At 36.9% G+C, this 10,491-nt stretch overlaps 1 pseudogene; it reads left to right on the forward strand.

The window, feature by feature from the left end:
• Positions 1-2,781: 2,781 nt before the first annotated feature.
• On the forward strand, positions 2,782-3,123 carry LOC100423910 (renal cancer differentiation gene 1 protein-like; annotated as a pseudogene).
• Positions 3,124-10,491: the final 7,368 nt, after the last annotated feature.

A 10,491-nucleotide genomic window follows, 5' to 3' on the forward strand; every position in this document is an offset into this window, starting at 1 on the left:
ATTTCTGTTCTTGTACATTTGCTGAGGAGTGCTTTACTTCCAATTATGTGGTCAATTTTGGAATAAGTATGATGTGGTGCTGAGAAGAATGTATATTCTGTTGATTTGGGGTGGAGAGTTCTGTAGATGTCTATTAGGTCCGCTTGCTGCAGAGATGAGTTCAATTCCTGGATATCCTTGTTAACTTTCGGTCTCATTGATCTGTCTAATGTTGACAGTGGGGTGTTGAAGTCTCCCATTATTATTATATGGGAGTCTAAGTCTCTTTGTAAATCTCTAAGGACTTGCTTTATGAATCTGGGTGCTTCTGTATTGGGTGCATATATATTTAGGATAGTTAGCTCTTCCTGTTGAATTGATCCCTTTACCATTATGTAATGGCCTTCTTTGTCTCTTTTGATCTTTGATGTTTTAAAGTCTGTTTTATCAGAGACTAGAATTGCAACCTGTACTTTTTTTTGTTCTCCATTTGCTTGGTAGATCTTCCTCCATCCCTTTATTTTGAGCCTATGTATGTCTCTGCATGTGAGATGGGTCTCCTGAATACAGCAAACTGATGGGTCTTGACTCTTTATCCAGTTTGCCAGTCTGTGTCTTTTAATTGGAGCATTTAGTCCATTTACATTTAAGGTTAATATTATTATGTGTGAACTTGATCCTGCCATTATGATATTAACTGGTTATTTTGCTCGTTAGTTGATGCAGTTTCTTCCTAGCCTTGATGGTCTTTACATTTTGGCATGTTTTTGCAATGGCTGGTACCGGTTGTTCCTTTCCATGTTTAGTGCTTCCTTCAGGGTCTCTTGTAAGGCGGGTCTGGTGGTGACAAAATCTCTAAGCATTTGCTTATCTGTAAAGAATTTTATTTCTCCTTCACTTATGAAACTTAGTTTGGCTGGATATGAAATTCTGGGTTGAAATTCTTTTCTTTAAGAATGTTGAATATTGGCCCCCACTCTCTTCTGGCTTGTAGAGTTTCTGCGGAGAGATCTTCTGTTAGTCTGATGGCCTTCCCTTTGTGGGTAACCCGACCTTTCTCTCTGGCTGCCCTTAAGATTTTTTCCTTCATTTCAACTTTGGTGAATCTGGCAATTATGTGTCTTGGAGTTGCTCTTCTTGAGGAGTATCTTTGTGGCGTTCTCTGTATTTCTGAATTTGAATGTTGGCCTGCCCTACTAGGTTGGGGAAGTTCTCCTGGATGATATCCTGAAGAGTGTTTTCCAACTTGGTTCCATATTCCCCCTCACTTTCAGGCACCCCAATCAGACGTAGATTTGGTCTTTTTACATAATCCCATACTTCTCGCAGGCTTTGTTCATTTCTTTTTCTTCTTTTTTCTTTATTTTTCTCTTCTTGCTTCATTTCATTCATTTGATCCTCAATCGTTGATATTCTTTCTTCCAGTTGATCAAGTCGGTTACTGAAGCTTGTGCATTTGTCACTTATTTCTCGTGTCATGGTTTTCATCTCTGTCAGTTCGTTTATGGCTTTCTCTGCATTAATTATTCTAGTTATCAATTCTTTCACTCTTTTTTCAAGATTTTTAGTTTCTTTGCGCTGGGTACATAATTCCTCCTTTAGCTCTGAGAAGTTTGATGGACTGAAGCCTTTTCTCTCATCTGGTCAAAGTCATTCTCCGTCCAGCTTTGATCCATTGCTGGCGATGAGCTGTGTTCCTTTGCAGGGAGAGATGCGCTCTTATTTTTTGAATTTCCAGCTTTTCTGCCCTGCTTTTTTCCCATCTTTGTGGTTTTATCTGCCTCTGGTCTTTGATGATGGTGACGTACTGATGGGGTTTTGGTGTGGGTGTCCTTCCTGTTTGTTAGTTTTCCTTCTAACAGTCAGGACCCTCAGCTGTAGGTCTGTTGGAGATTGCTTGAGGTGCACTCCAGACCCTGTTTGCCTGGGTATCAGCAGCAGAGGCTGCAGAAGATAGAATATTGCTGAACAGTGAGTGTACCTGCCTGATTCTTGCTTTGGAAGCTTCCTCTCAGGGGTGTACTCCACCCTGTGAGGTGTGAGGTGTCAGTCTGCCCCTAGTGGGGGATGTCTTCCAGTTAGGCTACTCAGGGGTCAGGGACCCACTTGAGCAGGCAGTCTGTCCATTCTCAGATCTCAGCCTCTGTGTTGGGAGATCCACTGGCCTTTCTTATCTAATTTTTTCAGCCATAAAATGGCATGTAACATCTCTCTTGCATGGTTTTAAGACTTTTATTTAGATAACTTATGGGCAGTGATCAGCACAATTAGCCAATTGGTTATGATTAGACTTTGATGTTACCCATTGCCTTAATTTTAATATTTTAATGTTCCCAAGCAAAAGAAGAGTCAATCCCGAGAGCAGATCAGAATATATTAGTGAATAGAGAAATAAAAACAAGATCAAGGAGGGATAGATGATGGGGGGTGGGAGAGAATGACCCTACTATGAGAGCAGAGCCCCAGGAATGCTCAATGACAAAGAAAGTACACAGCAAGGGAGACATGGAGGAGAGGAAGGGATGAAAAGAACTGATGAGTGCCTGAGGAGCTGGCCAGAGACATCAAGGTCGACCTAACTCTTGTTATCCCCAATGGAGAGAGCCTCAAGGTACTCTGACCCATTAACAAATGCCCCAATAAACCTTCACATAGGAGGAAAAGAACAACAACTACCTTTCTCTAGGAACAGACTTCTTTTGTCGATCTAGGTATCAGTATTAGAAAAAAGAAATATATTAAAAAGACGGTTGGTGTCGGTTCGGCTGCTGGGGTCGGATTCCGCAGTCCCAGCCCTTCCCCATGGCAGACGCTGAGGAGTTGCAGGTTTCTTTGCCGCCCCCGCCGCCTCTCTCTTCTCCCTCCTCTTGAGACGCCTCTGCAGCATCTTCCCCGGGCGGCCCAGCGAGTTTGGGCTGGCCAGTTCCCAGCAGGAGCAGCGGCCGAACGGTGGACCCGCTGGAGGAAGTGGAGCTGCAGATGGGAGATGCAGCCTTTTCATTAACCAAACTTCTTGAAGCCACATCTGCAGTATCAGCTCAAGTGGAAGAGCTTGCCTTCAAATGTACAGAAAATGCATGTTTCCTTAAAACGTGGCGAGACCTCTTGAAAGAAGTCTATGATTCTTTGAAACCTGATGACTAATTTGGCATACTTCGTTATTTAACAACGACTGCAATCATTCATACGTCTTATGTCATATTTGTACATGTACCACACGTATAGAATGACCTCTGTCAAGCAGTTCTGTATATACTCAGAATGAAATTTTTCTTGGTTTTCTTGGCTTCTGTGAAAGCAGAATACCGATGCTGTTTTTGTTGCGGACCAGTACTAGTTTGTCCTTAAATACTTTATGCCTCTGAACTTTCACAGAATCCTTTATGAAAGTCAACTTCATCAATACATGGTTAATATTAATAGAGCCACAGTGCTACCATTAGCAAACTAGGTAGACCATTATTTGTTTTGCAACAAGATGCTAAGCATGGCAGAGTTTGAAGTTGCGTTTCATCTTAAGGACCATGGGAGGTAACTTTAAGGTTGCCAGTGGTGGATCCAGCTCCATTTGGCTAAGTTGTCTGCAGCTAATGATTGTGTCTTTATTCTATATCCCCAGCACCTAAAACAGGTTCACACAACACTCACTAAATGTTTGTTGAATAAACGAGTTAACAAACAAAATTAAAAGCTTTTTCTCTTCCTATATTTAGCATGAAGACTGTCATTGTTTCTTTAGAAAATGTATGAATCTGAACTTTATTGACTTGAAGAAAAACATTCTTTTTTTAACAGAGATTTGGACTTTGATGATAGGTTTTAAAATATATGATAAATATTTTTTGTACTTTTTTTTAAGACTACTTCAGAAAAGGAGACTGTCTAGAAAGAATGCATATTTTTTCCCTATTTATTTCTGTGGTTACTGCTTTTGGAGTTTAACTGTGTTTGTATCTGATATTTGTATATGTTTGATGGCTATTTTTAAGGTGCCTTGTCAGATTTATGGCTCTGTGCTATTACTTTTTGAGCTTTGCAAGTTGCGTACATAATAATTCTAAAGAAGTTATTTTGTTTGCAATGCATCAAATTTAAATGATGTGATTTTTTTTGTATTATTTGACCTTAGTGACAGTTCTATTTTGCATCCTATATATTATGTTGCTTTTGGTATTTTGTGTTGTGTGTCAACGATTAAGCCAACTAATCCTCCACCATATATAACTTCTGGACATCTTTGATACAACATCTTAATTCTTTGTAGATATGAAGATATGTACAGAACTATATTCTAACACCTAGCAATGGGGCTATGAGAGGGGACAGATGGATGGGCAAAGAATAGTTTTGTTTAACATATTAGTCATAGTTCTTGATTAGATTTTTTAGTTAAAGATCACACATAGGGTGTGATTTCTATGCCAAAGATATGCTTATTTCAGTATTAGAAAAATATTCTTACATGTCCTGAAAATTGCAATTTTTTAAATGTGTAAAACTAAATTCTTATTAAAAGCACATTTTATTTCCATTTCTTTGGATTCATTACCTTAAAACTTTTTACTGACATATTTCAAAGATACAGGAGAGGTAAATGAGTTCAAGAAAATCCATGTATTTCTACCATGCAGATGTAATAAATGTTAGGATTTGGCTATATTTTCTTCAGACACACATATATATGTAATTGCAAATATTAGATACATTTGAAGTTCATTTTGTTACCTCTTTGTTCCTGTCCCTTTCCTCCCTCCCCAGAGTCCCCAGAGATAACCACTAGAGGTGGCATATATTCTAGCGTGTGTTTTTATATTTTTAATACAAATACATTTTTTAAAACGCTATAAAATATTGTTTTATGTATGTGGTAACCAGCCTCCAGATGGTCACCAGTGATCCCTGGCCTCCTGGTGTTCATTCCCCCCATATAGCCTTCTCCTGCATTTTACAGTGCTGACTTTTGTAACTACCAGGATATTGAGCAAGTGCAGTGTGTGATTTCTGAGGCCATATTTTTTACTCCTTTTTTTTTTTTTTTTTTAAGAGACAAGATCTCACTCTATTGCTCAGGCTGAAGTGTGGTGGCAGGATCACAGCTCACTGTAACCTTAAACCTGGACTCAAACGATCCTCCCATCTCACCTCCTAAAGCACTGGGATTACAGGCATTTTTGCTCATTTTTCCATTTTGTTTTTTTACTTGTCAGTTGTTAGATATCACATATTTTGAATACTAATAATCTGTTATGTATGTTTCAATTATCTTGTTTAGTCTGGTTTGTCTTCATATTTTGGTTATGAAATCTTGAATTTTTAAATTTTAATGTAATCTTACCAATCTTTCATAATGATTTGCTTTTTCTGGTTTTTGTATAGGAAATGTCATAAAAATAGTCTTATTCAGCCTTCCAAAAGTTACAAAATTTTTGTTTTTAACATTTAGATGCTTAGTCCAACTGAAATTTGTTTTCGTTTATGGCATGATTTTGGAATCTTGTTTTAATTATTTTTGCACATTTATAGCTCTTCCTCCTAGTATCAATGTTTCAAGTGCAACATCTGTCATGCAGTTACTATATAAGGGCCAGATTCTGACCTTTCTGTTCTTTTGATCTGAGGGAAATTTGAACATGCCACCCCCAAATACACCAATTTGGCATACTGATTATTTCAAGCTAAAGGTACTTGAGAAACAGTAGTTGCAGAAATGGCTATCTTAACTGTCCTTTCCTACCTGTAGCAAGCCATACAGACTTCTTTGAGAAAGATGCTTTCCTGATACCAAGATGAGAAGATGGCTCTAATCAACTGAGACAGTACCAGAGAAATCTACAAACAAAGCTTACTGTTAGTTTCTTGCCATATGTTTACCTTCCCACGGTTTCTGCCTCTGGAAGCCTAAAACTGCTTTCCTTTGTCTTGTCACATTTCTCTGAAACGTATTCTTTGTGGAAGATGCTACATAATATAATCCAGAGTTGTAAGTCACTACTTGTGTTTACCTTTTCATTGAGTTTTCTCCTGTGTGATGTACACTGCATATATTAATAAAATTACTTGTTTTTCTCTTGTTAAAAAAAAAAGAAAGAAAGAAAAAAGAAATATATTAGTTCATGTGCCAGGAGCCTTCCAGGTAAAGAGCTCAAAACCCTTTTCTAGATTGTTCTAATCTTGTGCTGGATCCAAAAACAAGAGAAATATAATTTTGAGAAGTTCTGATTCTTAACAACATATTTGAGCACTTAGACTATTTCAAACACGATTCCACTGTTGGTTTTTTTTTTTTTTCACTGCTTTCTCTTATCATTCTAAATATTACCCCAAGAATGTCATGCAAATAAAGACTTCTAAAATCCAGCCATTCAGAAAAGCAGCTAGATGATAATACCCAGTGGGTGGGCAACTGAGCCTGCAAGCCCAGGAGGCAGCTGAGTTGATGTCTTGCATTCCTTGGCGTTCAGCCAGAAGCAAATTTTTGACCTCATTATCTTAGAAATTTCCTTATATGTGTGGATGTAGTGACCAAGACAGCCTCAACATTCACCTCAGTTTGACTAAACTTTAGACAAGTTTCTTCCTGAATATAAGCCTTAGCCACCCTTTTCTTAGAGCATTTACTTTAGAAAACTGGAAATTGCAAATTCTTTCTCTGCTTCTTTGAAATGGATGTAAATATTCTCCAATCCTCTTGCCAGTTTTACAACCCAGGGAATAATCTTTCTTAAGGACCTGGGAACCATCTCTTTGAAATGCAAACACTGAAGGAGAAAGCATCTCTATCTCCCAGTCTCTGTGGGAGGATAGGAGCCTAACTTAGATGCCAATTCGTAAACACAGATGTCCTAATCACAGAGAAAAATGTAGCAAACGCAGGAATAACTTAATGTGGTGGACACATTCCAATGACCAGCTCTCTGCTAATGTCATCCAGTACTTTTCTAAATGATTACCCCAGTGTTGAAAAACTCCCCTGCCTTTGGTTTCAGAGGAGTTGAGTTTAATCTCTCTCTGCTATTGCAATAGTCTTGAATAAAGTCTTCCTTGCCTGTTTAATATGTCTGGTGCCACATTTGCTTGTATGGTATGTATTGATGGATGGATTTAATTTTAACTCTTGTACAGGTCGAGTTAAAATTTCTTAGTTAATAGCACCTCATTATCATTGTTCATTTAAAAGCTTTATTCTTCATTGGTTTCCTTTTATCCTCATATTCTACTCCTATTCCTCTCTGCACAGGCACCTCTTCTAAGGTACTTAATTCTTATCCTTTTGTCTATATGCCATATTAGTCCATTCTTGCAATGCTATAAAGAAATACCTGTGCCTGAGTAATTTATATTTTTAAAAAGAGGTTAATTGGCTCACTGTTCTGCAGGGTATACAGGAAGCATGAGGTTTCCCATCTATTTGGCTTCTGGGAAGACCTCGGGAAACTTACAGTCATGGCAGAAGGCAACGTGGGAGCAGGTGTCTCACATGGAAGGAGCAGTAGAAGAGAGAGAGCAGGGAGGTGCTACACATTTTTCAACAAGGTAGCAATGACAGCTCCAAAGGGGGTGGTGTTAAACCATGAGAAACTGCCCCCAGGATCCAATTACCTCCCACTAGGCCCCACCTCCAACATTGGGAATTACAGTTGAACATGAGATTTCGGTAGGGACACAGATCCAAACCATATCATATGCTTTTTTTTTTTTTTTTTTTTTTTTTTTTTGAGATGGAGTCTCACCCAGTCACCCAGCCTGGAGTGCAATGGCACGATCTCAGCTCACTGCAACCTCCATCTCCCCAGTTCAAGTGATTATCCTGCCTCAGACTCCTCAGACTCCCAAGTAGCTGGAGCTATAGGCGCACGCCACCACACTCAGCTAATTTTTGTATTTTTAGTAGAGACGGGGTTTCACCATGTTGGCCAGGCTGGTCTTCAATTCCTGACCTCAGGTGATCCACCAGCCTCAGCCTCCCAAAGTGCTGAGATTACAGGCATGAGCCACTGTGTCCGGCCAGCATTTTGAATTATTGTTGTGAGTGGTTGCTTTTTTAAAGAATGCAAAAATGAAACCACTGTATGAACACTAGAAAATAAGTAAATGATATATATTTGGTGCTAATATGTTAATTTGCCAAGAACAATCCAAGAGACTCTAAAGTCAAAACTAAGAGAACTAATAAGAATTAAAAAGAGAATTTTATTATGCAGATGGTGTATCTATTAACGTTCAATTAGCAGAAAATAGAATCCACTCTAACAAAAAAATGATTTAAAACAGTAAATGTTGTATTAAATAATAATTGTGAGAAGGGTTAAAAGAAGAGGCTCTATTCTCAGATTCTCTAATGAATATCCTTACACTGAAAATAGCTTTGCTTCTGTTGAAAAAAAAATACTGATAACAGCATTGCAGGAAGTTGATGAATCAGGGAGCTGCTATTGCTACTGCTGACTGCAGGACTTCTAGACATCTGTCTCTATTGTAACAACACCTGCTGGATGGAGAAACCAAAAGCTGAATTAGGATATAGTTGCTACAGTTTCTGCTTAAGAACCATTTCTTTCCATCAGGATTTATATGAGCAAAATGCATCTGACTAATTAGAACTGAATTATGTCAGGAGGCCATGCTTTTAGCTTTCTACACTTTGAACTCTAGAAGGGTTTTGGAATAAACTGGAATGACTCAATCTAGTATCTTCTACACTGAGTACACGATGAGTATACAAAACTTGACAGATTTTTCTGTACTAGAAATTGTCATATCATGGAAATAGGAAAACATACTTATTCAGAATGGCAAAAAAACTCTGAAGTTCTTAGAGGCAACTTTTATAAGAAAAATTAATATTTCTTTGAATGACATAAAACAATATATGAAGAGATTGAGAAACAATGTTTATGATTGGAAAGACAGTGAAAATATCAATTTTCTTCAAATAAGTATGTGCAGCTGATGAGAATTTAATTAGAATCCTATTTTTTCATGATTTGATAAGATTTTGATACTCACATGGAAGAATAAATTCTTGAGAATAAACAAGAAAGGGATGAAAAGGATCACTAGTTAAAGCATTTTGAGAAGACTTCTTTTACCAGGTATTAGAACAACTAATACATTTGTTAAAGAAAAGCATGAATTAATATAAAATAGTAAACCCAGACAGAGTTGCCAAACTATGTCACAGATTTTATTTTTCTTCTGTGAAGAAGGAACTACTTTCATTTCAAATGCATCTGTCAGAGATGGCTATATATTCATAACATAAAACAGTTTATATCCATCTTATACAGTTTACAATAATTTCTGAGTTGTTTTAGTTTTATATGAGAAGATACTAGAACATGTAGACAACATACACTTGTGGGGTGAGGAAGAACTTCTCAGCCAAGATAAGAAATTTACACAGGAAATGCTATAATAAAAAGTGTATTTGACTATATAAAATTAAAATTTTGAAAGACAGAAATTCCACAAGCAAAGTCGATAGAGAAATATTAGAGTTGGAAAAATATTTTCAACAAATACTACAGAAAAGAGATAAGATTATTTGACATTCGAAGAATACTTACATGTAGATAAGCAAAATACAAATGCTCCAAAGAAGATAAGTACAGGCATACCACAGGAGTGTAACACCAAATGGTTCACAAAAAAATGAAAATATGCAAAAATTCAGTAGCGGTCACAGAAATAAAATTATCATAAAATCAAGCATTTGATTTGTACCCATCTGAATGCCCCCAAATTAAAGAAGAATAAAGTGATTCAGTCTAAGCTAAATAGCCCTCTAGCTTCCTCTATTAAAATTGAATGTATCAATGTACTGTGTTTTCTTGCTAGTATATAGAAATACAATTGATTTTTAATATCTTGTACTTTGTACCTTGTGACTGAGCTAAACTGACTAGTTCTACTAACATTTTGTAAATTTCTTAAATTTTCTCCATTAATCTATTAATAAAGAGAGTGTTACTCTTTTCATTTCATTTACTCTTTTCATTTCAATCTATCTTTTTTTCTCTTGTCTTACTATATTGGCCAGAACTACACTACAGTCTTGAATAGAAGTGGTGAAAACAGGCATCCTTGCCTTGTTCTCCATCTAAGAGGGAAAGCATTCAGTGTTTTCTCCTTTAAATATAATGGTAGAGCTCAATTTTTAAAATTTATATGTCCCTTTACAAGTTAAGGGTGTTCTCATCTATTCTCACTTTGATGAGTTGTTTTCTTTTTAATTATAAGCAGAAGATAAACATTATCAAAGACTTTTTCTGCATCTGTTTAGATGACCATATGCTTTTCGTTTGTGGTCTAATAATATGGTGAATTACATTGTGTGGTTTTAGAATGCTAAGAGCAACCTTGCATTCTTGGAGTAAATCCCATCTTGTCGTGAAATGTTACTGATTTAAATATTGCTGGATTTCACTTGATGATGTTGAAATAATAAGTTTTGCATGTATATTCATGAGGATATTTGTTCGGAGTTTTCTATTCTTGTATGTTTTTGTCTGG

Source organism: Macaca mulatta, chromosome 11, assembly GCF_049350105.2.
Source record: "Macaca mulatta isolate MMU2019108-1 chromosome 11, T2T-MMU8v2.0, whole genome shotgun sequence".
NCBI lineage: Eukaryota > Metazoa > Chordata > Mammalia > Primates > Cercopithecidae > Macaca > Macaca mulatta.